Source organism: Panulirus ornatus, chromosome 1 (assembly GCF_036320965.1).
Source record: "Panulirus ornatus isolate Po-2019 chromosome 1, ASM3632096v1, whole genome shotgun sequence".
In the NCBI taxonomy this organism is placed as follows: Eukaryota; Metazoa; Arthropoda; class Malacostraca; order Decapoda; family Palinuridae; genus Panulirus; species Panulirus ornatus.
The window spans coordinates 62,086,155-62,099,808 of NC_092224.1; the positions used below are offsets into that span (position 1 = coordinate 62,086,155).

General features: G+C 43.3%; 1 protein-coding gene across 1 annotated transcript in view; it reads left to right on the forward strand.

Moving 5' to 3' along the window:
* The window catches only part of LOC139749143 (somatostatin receptor type 5-like), a 127,354-nt gene that overhangs the window by 38,171 nt on the left and 75,529 nt on the right, over window positions 1-13,654 (forward strand). The window contains exon 2 of the mRNA XM_071662784.1: window positions 11,451-11,506. The gene's annotated coding sequence lies outside the window, so the exon portion shown is untranslated. The remainder of the gene's footprint in view (window positions 1-11,450; window positions 11,507-13,654) is intronic.

Genomic DNA, 13,654 nt, shown 5'->3' on the forward strand with positions numbered 1-13,654 from the left:
ATGGATTTGGGGATGGAGGGGTGCAGGATTCAGGCGTCAAAGTACAGATGGATTTGGGGATGGAGGGGTGCAGGATTCAGGCGTCAAAGTACAGATGGATTTGGGGATGGAGGGGTGCAGGATTCAGGCGTCAAAGTACAGATGGATTTGGGGATCTGCTGAAGGAAGGAATTCGTTGGTAAACAGGACAGATCTTTAAGGAGCACCGCTGTCGATATGATAAAAAAAGATAGATGATCTAGCAAAAGCTATGGAGATAAACAGTCCAGACAAGAATTTAGAAACGCGAAAACAGACTCAGGGAGAAAAGCCAAAGGAAAGAAGCGTGGTATCCAGACCCTCGTCCCAAACTCTGGCGGGGACTTTCGATAAACAGTACAAAGTGTTCCAACACTTCATTCCTCCAGTGTCACCCACAGAGGAGGATCATACATTGGTAAAATACGAAAGGGATCATCGGTGAACTGCACCTTGTGAAAGCCATACTGACGACCCAAGAATGAAATTTAAGCTACTCCAGAAAACGGCAGCTGGTGAGATTCGAAAACTTAGAAAACTTTGGGAAGCAGAACAACAGGAAGGGCATGAACGGTCTCCTTTGTCTGGAACAGGCTGCACGAATGTATGTTCCCAAAAACAAGAGAGAAAGAAAGACTTGGATTCATGAAGCAGAAGAGACGAGCAAGAGTAGGAGCAAAGTGAGAGACACATTTCTCACAAGAGGGATGTCCTCAGCTACATACGTATTTCTTGTATCCGGAGAGACCTGTATTTTTCCACTATACTTATACTTTTTTCTTACCCAAAAAACATATCAGAAATGATCTTGCCTACCCTATCTCGCGTGAGTTGATACCGTGAGTGTTTATGAGGAAAATTCTATATTCAAAGTATGTTTTTATAACCTCTCCTGCCTGCCTACCGATGGGCATAATCCACAAATTGTTTTGCCGTAGAATACGTAGTGATAGGTATACATGGGACTTTAGACCAACCGCATACTTATTATCACCACCTATTCTACTTTCACCCCCCCCACCCACCCATATAAGTTACCTACAACATACGTCTCCCGTGAATCTACATCCTCCATTGTTTACTCTGCTTTCATTCAAGCAAAGCAGCATGGTATTTCCGTGAAACGAAGCAAAACAATATATTCAGTTTCCAATGCCAACACACAACGTCGGAAGTACCCTACCCCGGTCAAAATCAGTATTCGTACATCTCACACACATATAACTTTTCTTAATGAACATATAAAACATCTCAAACATGAGAACAATAGATGATTACGATCCAAATAGTACTCACCCCAAGATTTTCCTGTTTTCAATGCCTTCCTAACTTCGTTGACTTGAAAATCGTACCTGAAACATACATAAAGGTATTAGTTTTACGTCAGTGGTAATCAGTCGTTTTGGATTCTGAATGCAACAACAATGAAATCCAAAGATTTGGCAACAAAAGTAAATACCAAGTGTCACGCATATTAATCATTCTCTCTCTCTCTCTCTCTCTCTCTCTCTCTCTCTCTCTCTCTCTCTCTCTCTCTCTCTTGTATGAATGACAATATGGTAGTTCGCTCTGGAAGTCTGAATCGTACCGATGTGGTCTATAGGTACCGTTGCAATATTGGTGACTGACAGTCCCACCACACAAACTACATTGGACATAGAACCTGCAACCTGAGCCGCCGCCTCTCGCTCCACTTACAAGAAAGTGAGTTTATGAACAAAACCAAGGAGCGAGACTAACGAGGGAGATTATAGTGAACAGCACCAAAATCATTACTAGTTGCAGCGATCGGAAGAGACGACAGATATTGGAAGCCATTCACATCAGAGAGAAAGCACCTGTCATCAACATTAAGACAACTATACAGCTCTTTGATGGTCCTTCAATACAACGCAGATCTAACTCCGTTTCAGAACAAGGGGATCACGACACTGACCCAAAACAAGCTATCGATTCCGCCATTTCAGGACAGGGGAGAGGGGGTGGGGGGAGGACGTGTCACTGACCTAGCCGATCCTAGATAACGAAGGTCAGAGAGAATCAAACGAGTCTGACCTGACTTCAACGCCACACCCAGACAAGAAAGGTCTAGCTCGGCCTAACTTAGTGCATTTAGTGATGGACTATCTATATTCCGACTTCATATAAGATTGATCTGTGTTTTTCCTCTTCTGTTTCTGAGGATACCTGTGTGAGGGGCTAAAGTTTGAAATGAAATGAATGATTTCTGACACGAAGTATTCAAGCACGCACCTAATGGTAGAACAAAACAAACAAGACAGATAATTATAAACATGGTCGTATTCCACTCTATGTGCACCAGAGAAAACCTGCGCCCTGTTTATGTTAATATATATGTATATATATATATATATATATATATATATATATATATATATATATATATATTGTTACGAACTCCTTATTCAGGCTAGGTCGCCAGTAACATATATGTTACAGATACTACTGGTCCTTGTTGTTTCACAACGGGATAACATACTCATAAAGTTATGGGATGGAATTAAAGACCAGCATTACATTAAATCTACTTATAATGAAAGAATCTAAGTGTACAAAGATAAGCACATAAATCAGGCATGAATCATTTACGTTAACATTGGTACATGAATTAACATTCCAGATAAGATTTCAAGCCAGGAGATCTCTTTCCTTTATGACAGTTCTTCGATAACATTACATTGATAATTATAACGGGCTTACAGGCTTACATGCTTACGGCAGGGTAGACCACCTAACACGCTGGGCTAGAGAGAGAGAGCTCAGCGGGTGTCATGGGTATATATTACAAAGACGCGTCTCCGCCCTGCTGGCTATAACGCCACCCTTGATTGGCTATGGGACTCAGAGCACTCGTGATTGGTTGAGTATTCTCGCGACGCACATCTGGACAGCTCACCCTCCTCTTGATTGACAGCTCAAGGACAAATGACCATCTGGTTTCCAAAATTAAGCCTAACGCTTGGTGGGAACAGAAGCTCCGAGCTATTCTCAAAGGAAGACATCTCTATACACAAAGACACACACACGTAATATACACGAACATGTGGGCACAAACATACGTGTTCCGTAACACCCCCCTCCTTAAAGGAGAAAATTCCTGGAAGAGGAATGTTCTTACCTTAAGAGCGGGATAAACAATCAGCTAACACAATGTTAACACATGAGGTGTGCTAAAAATAATGTAACGTATAAATTGTACATAAAAAGGCCCACCTATTTAACTTCTGACTCCGATCCCGTAACTTAACATTTTGAAAGGGGTTGGTGGTCAGTACACTCTAAAGTGATTGGCTTAAGGGCACAAATATACAGGGTGTTATAATACAAAATAGGAAAACAAAGGTTACTTCTATGATTGCCTGAAGGACACATACAGAAAGTGTTACAATACAAATAGCAAAAACAAAAGTTCCCTATTCATGGTGGGGCTATCTGTTTGGGCTCAACCTTCTCTCTCTGTCCTCCTGCATGGGGGACCTCACCAGCATTTACAACACTGGCGGCATTCACAGCTAATCTGGTTGGAGCCTGCAAAATAAAACAGTTGAAAAGTAGGGTTCCTAACTAATAAAAGAGACTGTTTCACGCTGCTCATTCCAAACATCTGATATTCTTCAATAAATCTGTCAGAGGGGTTACGACTGTTGCAAAATTTACAATGAACATCCTATAGTACCCAACTATATACAAGCAACACTTCAGTTCTCTCACGCCTCCGCCCGGGTCCCAGATCTTCGAGGCACACGCAGCTACGTCGTCGACTTCATCACACACGGCTACTGCTGGACGGAAGATGATGCAGACTGGCACCGTCGGTTCCAAGGGGGGAGGTTCACGACTGAAATATGGCTTAGACATGTTGACGTGGCATAATCTCCGCCCTCTGCGCCTATCGGGGGTAGAGACAAGGTATTTGGAATCTCCTACACTCCAGATAATGGTGTAAGAACCCTTAGAAAGGACAACCAAGGGTTGACCTGACTGCTGTAGTAGAAGCAACACCTCGTCGCCCGCCTCAAACCTTCTCAAACAAGTTCGTTTGTCAGGCCATATTGTCCTCCGTTCCTGAGTCTCTCTTGAATGGGCGCGAGACAAATCTTCAGTCTCACCCACTGAATCTCGTACGGACTCGTAACTAGCATAGGAGGCATGACAAAGCTTCTCCTCACTAATTTCATCCTCAGGGAGAGTTTTCTCTCTTGAATGGGTGCGAGACAAACCCTCAGTCTCAACGGAGTCTACACCGGGGGAGAGGGTATCACAGAACTCCCTCTCACTAGACTCACTCATAGGGAGAGACTTCACTTCCTCCGTCTTAACGGAGTCTACACCAGGGGAGAGGGTATCACACACCTTCCTCTCGCTGGCCTCACTCTCATGAAGAGTCTTTAAGTCCGACGTCTCAACGGAGGCTACACCAGGGGAGAGGGTATCACACAGCTTCCTCTCGCTGGCCTCACTCTCTTGAAGAGTCTTTAGGTCCACTGTCTCAACGGAGGCTACACCAGGGGAGAGGGTATCACACAGCTTCCTCTCGCTGGTCTCAGTCGGGGGGAGAGTCTTAACTTCCTGCGTTTCAACGGAGTCTATACCAGGGGAGAGGGTATCACACAGCCTCCTCTCGCTGGTATTCACTTCCTCCTTTTCAACGGCTATGTCCTCAGGCACACGGCCTGCCGTGCCAGCTGTCATAGACCTGGCATCATCGTGGTTGGAGACTAACTCTGGTACTTCTTCATCAAGCTGCACTGCCTCCGTGGACTCCACCGGGCCCGTAGGCAACACCGGCACTGGGTTCATCTTCCCACCCGCTAGGTCATTGCCTAACACAAAGTCCACACCTGAGACAGGTAACCTATCTACAACCCCTATGAGAGCATGGCCCGTGAAGAGATCTGTTTCTACCCTCACATCGACTAGTGGAGCTTCCTCGGAACCCGACAGTCCATCTAGCAAGACTCGGTCTCCAAACTCTCCTCGCGGCACCAATCTATCCAACATCAGGGACTGCAGCGAACCAGAATCCCGTAATACGGTTACTTTTCGTCGTACACCACATCTACTAACATAGCCCTCAGACAGAAACGCATTGTAGTTCCCACAGAACGGATCCTTAACTAAAGATTGATTAAAACTCTCGCAACCCCTCTTTTTCTTAAGAGCAGGGACAGCCTCACCTACTTTACTAAGTGGCCCTAAAGTTGAGACGAGATTCACCGGTCTACTCTTGGTAGAATCTCTAAATTCCTTCTCTCGAGCCCAGCAATCCCTCACCTGGTGCCCAGCCTTGCCACAATAAAAACAACTCTTAACTCTGTTGGAGTATTTCCCCTTACTTTCATGAGTTACCGGCAAGGTAGCAGATTCAGGTGGGATTACATAATCATTGGTCCTCCCTCTGCCGTCGTAGCCCTTTGAATGCCTGCCCGCGTCAAGTTTGACATCTAACATGTACTCATCTGCTAGTTTCCCAGCCTCCTCAAAATCCTTCGCTGATTTAGTTATTACGTACTGCCGTACATCACGGGGTAGACCGTCCTTACATTCCTCGAACACAAATAGTTTCAGGACCGATTCAGCATCTAAATAAGCTCCCGCGGAACGTACCCACCGCACGGCTAACTTGTACTTCTCACAAAAGTGATCTAGGTAGGGTTGATCAGGGCTCCTATGCTTAGTTCGAAATCTGAGTCGGTGTGCTTCCGGACTTAAATCATAAGAATTTATCACTGCTTGCTTAACGACCTCATAATCACCACACTGGTCATCGTTTAACGCGGTGTATGTGGATTCTGCTTTGCCAAAAAAGAAGGGGCCGCAAAACTGTCACCCAGGCTGACTTCGGCCAAGAGCAGTCACGGGCAGTCTGTTCAAATTTTAGGAAAAAGGAAGCCACATTATCTTCATCGAACTTAGGTACGAGATGTAAGTCTCCCAACCGAGACGACACTGGTTCTGATGGTGAAGCGTTAAGTCTAAGTTGTTCACGTTCGAGGGCTAACCTAGCTTGTTCAGTCTGCTCCTTCTGTACTTGCACTTGTGCTTGTTGTGCTTGTGCATTGAACTTAGCTATCTCTAGCTGAATTCTCCAGTACTCGGGATTAACATTAACATCACTAGGGCTATTAGGAGGGATCGAGACATCGGCTAACGTCACTGTTGGAGCGGTATTGTCGTCACTAATTTCAACATCAGGCGCAGCATCTACTATCTGTTCACAAGCAAAATGATTTATGACTAAGGTCTCCAACTGTACTTTACTAGTTTTCCGGTCATAATTCATTTTTAACCTATTTGCAATAAGCTTCAACTCTTGCTTTGTTAAACATTTGATGTCCTCGTGAGAGGGCTCAAATCGACAGAACTGGTCAACGTCAGCGTTGCTGGTCAACGGCATGATTCACGAAAAGGAAAGAGATTCCGTTAAGGCAAGAAATATCCTGGCAAGGTCGCCAATTTATATGTTACGAACTCCTTATTCAGGCTAGGTCGCCAGTAACATATATGTTACAGATACTACTGGTCCTTGTTGTTTCACAACGGGATAACATACTCATAAAGTTATGGGATGGAATTAAAGACCAGCATTACATTAAATCTACTTATAATGAAAGAATCTAAGTGTACAAAGATAAGCACATAAATCAGGCATGAATCATTTACGTTAACATTGGTACATGAATTAACATTCCAGATAAGATTTCAAGCCAGGAGATCTCTTTCCTTTATGACAGTTCTTCGATAACATTACATTGATAATTATAACGGGCTTACAGCACAGCAGGGGTTACAGGCTTACATGCTTACGGCAGGGTAGACCACCTAACACGCTGGGCTAGAGAGAGAGATCTCAGCGGGTGTCATGGGTATATATTACAAAGACGCGTCTCCGCCCTGCTGGCTATAACGCCACCCTTGATTGGCTATGGGACTCAGAGCACTCGTGATTGGTTGAGTATTCTCGCGACGCACATCTGGACAGCTCACCCTCCTCTTGATTGACAGCTCAAGGACAAATGACCATCTGGTTTCCAAAATTAAGCCTAACGCTTGGTGGGAACAGAAGCTCCGAGCTATTCTCAAAGGAAGACATCTCTATACACAAAGACACACACACGTAATATACACGAACATGTGGGCACAAACATACGTGTTCCGTAACAATATACATATATATATATATATATATATATATATATATATATATATATATATATATATATATATATGTATATATATATATATATGTATATATATATATATATATGTATATATATATTTATATATATATGTATATATATATATAAACATAAACTGCCCAGTCTGCTGGTTCCTGTAGGAAAGGTCCAGATCCGGAGTGAGCCACACGGCCAGGGTCACTGTGTACCCAACACCACCAGCCATAAGTATCGAGCTTCAAGACGGTGGCAGAAGTGCTTTTTTTTCAGCTGTCCTGTTACTTTCCTCATGAACATACTGTGAGGAGGGAAAGCCTCCTGAGTGAATCCAACGACAGGCAAGGGAGATAGTGATCGTTCAGTCGAAGATTAAACTCTCCACACTGCTTGCCTCCGTCTCTTGCCTTACGGTTTTGGTTCATATTCATAATGGGACAGAGGGAATCATTATTCTGAAATCTTATTGTCGTGTAAGAAAAAGCAGGGTCCTACTAGCGACAGTAGTGGACAGTTTGATACAATCTTGTGTTGAAGAAGACATCCCTGTGTTATTTCTATGGATGCATATTACACAACTTTTTAACTGAATGAAAATTTAGAACACACACACACACACACACACACACACACACACACACACATACATGCCACTGTCTGAACAAAGAACTCTCCGGCCAGGCTTTGGCTAACCTATATATAATGTCAGGCTCCCCAAAATGGTCGGGACGTATCTACCTTCTTTGTCTCAGTGATCTCTACTGTTTCTTTACATGACACAAGACGACGAGAGGCCACTTGGAGAACAGTCAGTGTGAGGCGCACACGGCCTTTACCATCTCTCTCTCTCTCTCTCTCTCTCTCTCTCTCTCTCTCTCTCTCTCTCTCTCTCTCTCTCTCTCTCTCTCTCTCTCTCCCTCTCTCTCTCTCTCCCTTTGCAGCCAGCTACTTACTATCTTCTTGATGAGAGTGTGTAATTGATCATCACATGTAAGACTCAGTCAGAAAAATGGAAAAAAAAGGAGGAAAAGGGAAAAAAAGAGTAAGGCCTTCAAGACATACGCTTTAGTGATCTCCGGCGTCGATCTTGTTTCCCAAGTGTTTACTCGAGTGCGTCTTTTTCTCAGGTTCTTTGATGTCTGGAGTGGCAGAAATCCCAGCCAATGTGAGACAGCTTCATTATGAGCATCATGTTATAAGGTCACCGCGTCTCTTCGCTGCTGCTTTAGAATCCCGAGTTCCTTTGTGTTTGATGTGAGTGCAGGTGGGGCTGTAGGTTTTCCACATGAACCCTGCAGGATATCCATGAACCCCACCCAGGCTTTCCAGAGCTTTACCGAGATAACTGAGCGCTATGGACTTTTTTTTTGGCAGCGGTGAACGTCCAGCCTGGGGCAGGATGGAGCTAGGTTGAAGGCCACAGTTCCTCGTAGATGCTATACTTAATAAACCAGAGACAAAATAAGGAACGTATCTCCAACCTGCTGTATTCTAAAATCTCTATGACCTCCCCCACGGAACCTCGGAGGGGGGGGAACAACTTGAGGCCATCGCTACATCTATCTGGCGAGCGTTACTGTCGTAGATTAATGATTATATAAATGTTGATCCAGCCTTCTGCGCTCAGGGAAAGTAGGGAGGAGAAGGGGGTGTGAACGTTTCCTCTCGTCGGTAAGAGGAGGAGAGGGAGATGGGGCCTCGAGCGACCATTCATCCTAGTATATATAGAAACTGTGACGGGCATCAGCTGGGGGTAGACCTTTCATCCAATAATTACAGGCCTCCGGCCCCAGTATACTTTTCACAGCGGCTGATGTCGGTCGGGTGGTTGGGTTTTTTCATGTGGATACATTGGCGACTCTCTCTCTCTCTCTCTCTCTCTCTCTCTCTCTCTCTCTCTCTCTCTCTCTCTCTCTCTCTCTCTCTCTCTCTCACACACACACACACACACACACACACACATACACACACACACACGAACAGACATTTAACATTTACCGCAACACCTCGAGTGTTGATCCCAACCCCACGTCTTGCTGATGGAGAGGGAATGCGATGAAAATTACACACGCCCGTCTTGGCAAGTGTTGGTGGGATACGATTAGTGAGGCGAGCAATACGGTCCAACACTTACTTACCTTAGCCTCGTTGTCTGGCAGGAATCAACAGCTGGAATTATAACAACCGTTGTTTGTCACTATACTGCACTCAGATGACAGTTACAAATGAGTAACCAGTGACAAGTGAATCACACGTTGTAAATGAATCACAGGTTGCAAATGAATCACTAACTACACATGAATCCCCAGTTACAAATGGATCACTAATTATAGATGAATCATCAGTTACAAATGAATCACTAGCTATACATGAATCACCAGCTACAAAATGAATCACCAGTTGCAAATGAATCACTAACAATACATGAATCACCAGTTACAAATGAATCACTAGCTATAACTGATTCATCAATAACATCCACTGAGTAGTGACGGTTCTAAATGCATTTATGACAATTCACCATCGTTCAGTTAATCACCTAGTCTCTTATGTACGTAGGATACAATAGTTAAATATGTCACTGCTCTTTCGTAATCAACCAATCTACTAATCCAAGGTTCCATTCATATGTTTTACATTTACGTTCAAAAACAACCCAGACATGAGCCAAGAGGCCCCTTAATGTCAGGCTTCCCTATGCGCTTCTATATGCAGCAATGTCGTCTATACCCGCAGTTTGCTGATCATAATAAGACACATAACATCACTGCACATCCTCCCTCACCTGCCGGAGCCCGGCCCTCACATGGAAACAAGCGAACAATCGTTTAGTTAGGTCAATTACGCGACAACAAAATGATATCCGACAGCATTTTCTCTTGGCTTTAAACTAAAATGTTCAAAGAGAAACTTCTGGATTTCCTCTTCCTTTTTCGTTTGTAGCAAAGTTTAGCTTTGATAAAGGAATGCGTGAACAGACTACACCTCACCATGTCATGCTTAGAGCATATTGAAGCTTTGAAAATCGAGAGAGAGAGAGAGAGAGAGAGAGAGAGAGAGAGAGAGAGAGAGAGAGAGAGAGAGAGAGAGAGAGAGAGAGGACTATCACGTACATTCTCACTGTACAACAGAACTTATAGATATTACCAAGCGCATCATCACAACGAAGCTGTACATTCCAGTGATTACAGAAGACATAACATTTCTGATGGTGTTAGCAAATCCAGGGGAGAAATTGAAAGGTGTTTACGTTCAGGGTATGAATGAAGTGCTCTTGCAGACCTTATGTCGCCCTTGTGATCTACTGTTTGCACTATAAAGAGGAAGTGTAAGCAGTCCGGACGACGCTGTGTCTCTAGTGGTGATGATGTGGGTCGTAAACATGACGTAAGCAGCAGTGATCATGACGATCGTAACAGTTGTGATGATGACAAGTGTAGTAGAGATGGTGGTGATCTATGGCTGTGCGTAGTGGTGATGTACATGGTAGTTTTGGTGATCCACGTGAAGATGGAGGGTGGTATATGTGTTGGCGATGGAGTAGGTGGTGGTGATGGTGATGTTGGTGAAGATCGACATGATGGAGACGGTTATGTACGAGGTAATGATGGTGTTGGTTGTGAAGCTCCACAATGATGATGATGGTGACGTACATAGTGGCAGCGGTGGTGATGGTGATCTGTATGGTGACGCTGGTGATGTAGGTAAAGATGATTGTGATGCATTATATGGTGGTGATTTATATGGTGGTGATTTATATGGTGGTGATTTATATGGTGGCGGTGGTGAACTACGTAAAGATAACTGTGTTGGTGGTAGTGGTGGTGATGGTGATCTACATGGTGGCGGTGGTGAACCACGTAAAGATAATATTGGCGAAGGCTCTGGTCTATGTGATAACTGTGTGTAGTTACGTAAGAGAACTCCTTTATCATCCTAAGAATCTAGTATATCATCTTCATTATATTAATCTTTCTATGTTGTCCTAGTTACTCAGAGCTACATACACGCACACACACACACGTAGCCAACAATATCTAATGACGACAGAACGATATCCATAACAGTACCTCACAGTAAAGGCTTCAGAGTCAACCAACAAAATGAAAATGAAAAAAAAAATCAGAATTCGTCAAACTTTTCGTGTTCTCTCACAACTTTTGAGACAGGCGTATCTTTGTCCCTTCTGGGTCATTAAGCGCCACATCATAATACCTCCTTCATTCTTTCTTTCAGATTCCCGAGTTGTCCGCCAGGACTCTGCCTCTGTGGATTCACTGGAAGATTATAAGGTAACTTTGCTTTGTTATCTATTTCTCTTATGTTTTTAAGGGGACTGTATCTTCGTAAGTAGCGTTAAGGCCAAATCGCTTCGCTTGGACCTCGGGTTTGCGAGTGGCCTCTGTATTAATGTAACTCTCTTTGTTAGTCTTACTCTATTTGATTCTTAGTCCATCTAAAAGGGGTAGGATATAACAACTACGAATTTTTCCATTGGAAAGACAGATTTTCTCCCACTTCCGCCAGAACTCTAAAATCAATAACTTCTCCTCTTATTTCTCCCTGTCAATAACCATTTTCTTATTTCAGTTAAGTCCTAAAGTCAATATGGACTTTGTCCGTGACTGGAATTTCCAACGTACGAATGAAGATAAAGGATCAAGTCACACGGACGTGAACATTTCCAGAAAGCATTTGACACTCTCCTTCACCCAAAGCTGTTTGTAACATGTAAGGCAGTTAGTACACATGATGTTGTCCTTGGGTGGCTAGAAAACTGGCTAACTGTCCGGAAATATTTGAAATAAAGATTAAATCTCAAGCCTCAGAATGGTTAGATGTAGCATGTGGGGTGCCGCAAAGATGCCTTGGAACCAACTCTTATTTTGATACACATATTTACCGTCTGTTTCCTTGCGCTACCTCGCAAACGCGGGAGACAGCGACAAAAAAAAGAAAAAAATATTTACCGTTGATAATAGGCTGTATTGGAAGGTCTCAATAACTGTAGACAAAACAAATCCTGAAAGTAAAGTTACAGCAAAAATTAAATGTCTACAACTGGCAGCTGACATGAACAAGTTAAACGACTGGGCTCACAAGTGGCAAAGGAATTTTGGTATCGATAAGCATAGAGTTTTTACACATGGGCTGTGAAAATACAAACTACAACACGAACTGTGTTGAGCTACACAGAATAAATATGGAGAAAGACCCAGGCTTAACAGTCTCCGAAGCCCTGGAACCAAGTTATCAATGCGCAGGTACAGTTTAAAAGGCGAACAAAATTTCAGTCTTCATAGGATGGCCAATTTCGCTTCACTACTATAAACTAATTCATATTTTCTACTTTTCAGTAACGAGTCTTTACAGAGAATATTCTGATGAGATTTGATTGCCCGATTCGAAAAGAAAAATGACAGAGAAGAACTATCTATACGCTCTTAACTCATTCAATTAAAAAGGCTCAGGGGAAATTCAATACAAGTCTGCAATATCATCAGCCGGTTGAATGATCTCGTTCACAGGAGCCATCTGAGACGATCTAATTTCACTAGTAACTTTGGGTACAAACTTACAAATAAGCGAATGGGGCAAATCACCTTTCCTTCCAAAGAAAATGAATCATATGGGTTGCTTTAGCAAAAAGGAATTTAAGGAAAACACGACTGACACGTTTAAAACAGCCTCAACAATCAATTCCCTTCATATCCACTTTTGAAGTGACTTACGCCTCCTTAATGGAAAAAGGATGAAAACATTTTTGTAAGCCATCCAGTTACAAATCCTCTCTCTCTCTCTCTCTCTCTCTCTCTCTCTCTCTCTCTCTCTCTCTCTCTCTCTCTCTCTCTCTCTCTCTCCCACGCTAAACTTTGTACCATTGATCTAATATGCAAGCCAAAATAACCTCCCAAGGATCCAGTGGTCTGTTATCTTTTATGCTCGCTTGTATTCCTGTGTGGGAGAAGAACGCGGGAAGAGTGAGTGTATACCAGAAGTTCGTGCCCTGGCAAACGGTGGAATACGTTCTCGAGGAAAACAAGGAGAAATTGTACGCACCATTTCAAGATTTAGAAAAGGCATATATATAATGCGGAGAGGTAAGCTCTGTGTGAAATTCTGACCCTACACGATGCTTCTAAGTACTGTTGTAATGAAAGAAATGGATGTGTTACACGACACAAGTGAGTGGTTTAGAATAAATGTGGAAGCGTTACAAGGTTTAACAATGTCACTATGGCTGTGCGATATCTTTAATGGATGGAGCACTGTACGAGCTGAGAGAAAGGTAGGGTGATAATGGTGTGTTGCAGACATGTAAGTTTCCACAGTGGTTGCATGGTCAATAAGCTGTGTTATTCACTAAGCCGATGAAGCTTCGGTATGTCGATCTGATATACGTACAGGAGGATCTGAATAAGTTACAGCAAGAATATTTC